This window comes from Chenopodium quinoa, unplaced genomic scaffold (genome assembly GCF_001683475.1).
Source record: "Chenopodium quinoa cultivar QQ74 unplaced genomic scaffold, ASM168347v1, whole genome shotgun sequence".
In the NCBI taxonomy this organism is placed as follows: Eukaryota; Viridiplantae; Streptophyta; class Magnoliopsida; order Caryophyllales; family Amaranthaceae; genus Chenopodium; species Chenopodium quinoa.
In genome coordinates this window covers 20,664-23,072 of record NW_018745247.1, presented here as the reverse complement: position 1 = coordinate 23,072, position 2,409 = coordinate 20,664, and the positions used below count along the sequence as shown (strand labels likewise).

Genomic DNA, 2,409 nt, shown 5'->3' with positions numbered 1-2,409 from the left:
AGGATGTGTTGTACACTTGGATCACTTGATAAGATAATACAAAGGGATCATACTTGGGGTATTTCTTAATATGATTCACTTCGACAAGCTTGTAATGTTCATGTACGTTCATACCCCTACTACAATCCATCCAACTACACTTAAACAAAATAGTCTTATACTATTTTTTGGACCAGTGTAGAAAAGTTCAATTATGTCTTCTAGAATGCCAAAGTACTCTCCATCGTCCTCACTAGACACACACACACGATAATTCATCGTAGACTTGTGTTTGCCATGGGAATGTGTATGGAAATAAAATCCACCTACAAAAATCTGCCTCCAAGTTCGACACGCTCACTACAACAAAAAGTGAAATAAGAAACGCAATATACAAAACGGTTAACTTAGATAAGAGTTCTCTAGAACAAAATAGAACGATTTTCTTTTACAACCATTCTATATGAAAGAATATTGAACGGTTCATCATCCTAACTGTTCTTTAATTTTTTTTCTCCAAAAAATAAATATAAAATTAATAACATTAATAAGATAAAAAATGGTGCTACTTACAACCGTTGTGTTTAGTATGACATAATTATTAATTCTACCCTTTTAATGAGATCAGTCTTATCACTTTAATCCTAATAAGAACAACACTCTCTTGTTTCCCATTGTTGTTGACGTTTGTGCCGTTTTTATCGCTAATGGTTTGTTCTCTTTTTCTATATTATTTTTCTCAAAATTATGAAATTTTCTACCATTGTTTGATTTCATATTTTTCGATCCTATTCTGATCATCAGTTTCTTCATATTCTCTTTAATTTTTTCTTAATTATTTGTCTATGTTTCCCCCTTTTTGAACTTTCGATCTTGTCGAGGTGTGTATTTTCCCCTTTCTCTATGTGCTATTTTCATTAGATCTTCGTTTAATTGGGTTCTATTTTGAATTAATTTTGCAAATTTGTATACATGTGTTTTTTGTTTAGATCTTGAGTTTTGTATTTTGATTGAAACCTTAGTTTTCGGATCTATTTAACACATTGAATTTTAATTTTTATTTGTGCTCCATAAGCAGCGATACTTCAAGCAAGATCTTGTTCAAGCTATGAACTGGGGTTGTGAAGGCTTTCATTTGATAATCCATTCATGATATGGACCTAAATATTTCCGTATCATCCGATTAAGGTAATTTCTTCATTTATAATTGTATTTTTTCCTTCAAATTTCAGAACTTAGATTTAGTAGTATAAGGTTTTTTTTAAAAGTTGGAATTTTTTTAATTCAAATAAGAATGTACACTTATATTATTATTATATTTGTTTTGTAGATTGCTACTATCAAAGAAAGTGAGAAGATACAAAAGTAGACAAGAAAAATGACAAAAAATAATTGTTTAATTCTTCCTGTTATATTTTTTGTTGTATGATTCTTCTTTTAGTGTTGTTCTTATTTTCATGCTAAATTTGTTGTATACATTGGAGATTACATTTTATGTATTATTTCTTCATTAATTTATTTCTGTATTAATATTGCAAGAAATGTTTTTTTTTTTTTTTTGAGGGAAAACGTTAGCAAGGATTTTATTATAGATCAAGAGCCGCAAGAGTTAAAAGACTTTGCGGTATGTTACCAATACAAATAAGTTCATCACTATTTCGAGTATCCCATCTAGCCATGAGATGAGCTACCGAATAAATAACGTATACCAACTTTTTTATTTCTTTAAAAAAAAAAAAAAAAAAAAAAAAAAAAGAGGATTAGAGAATGGTTATCTGGCTTAACTATTCTCTTTAGTAATGTATTATAGAACGGTCAAGCATACTAACCATTCTTTATCCCTTCTTTATGTTCTGATTTTAATAAGGGGATAGAAAACGGTTTTGTCTGATGACCGTTCTCTATTATTGAGTATACCGAACGCTTACATGAACCGTTCTATATAGGGCTGGCAAACCCTAACCCGACACGAAAACCCGACCCGAACCTGACCCGAAGTTACTGAGAGAGACCCGAACCCGACCTGAACCGAACCCGAACAACCCGAATTTGACCCGATTTGCCCCAAATTTCATATTTCGTAATAATATTAAGTTTTACACTATTTTTAATAGTTTCTTAGCATAACCCGAAATCGACCCGAAATCTGACCCGAACCCGACCTGCTGACCCGAATTGCCACCCCTAGTTCTATATACTTTACACATCGCTTAGCAGAAAAACGCTCTCCTAAGGCGTTCTATAAAGCCAATTTTAACCGTTCTATAAACCCTTTTTTGTAGTAGTGGGCTTGAAAGGGCGCATGCACTATGCGTGCAGGACATCCAAATTTGGTATCTATTCAACCACCTATTTACGTGACAATTCAAGAATTAATTAAAGTGAATTGCAAGATCTGAAAGTCATATTTAAAGAAGTCATATTTAAAGA

The 2,409-nt window shown here is 31.8% G+C and overlaps 1 long non-coding RNA gene across 1 annotated transcript; it reads left to right on the top strand.

The window, feature by feature from the left end:
* The first annotated feature begins 549 nt into the window (after positions 1–549).
* LOC110711225 lies at positions 550–1,734 on the top strand. Its single transcript, XR_002509306.1, has 3 exons — positions 550–689; positions 1,058–1,167; positions 1,310–1,734. It is a non-coding gene; the product is annotated as an uncharacterized LOC110711225 (long non-coding RNA).
* The last annotated feature ends 675 nt before the right edge of the window (positions 1,735–2,409 follow it).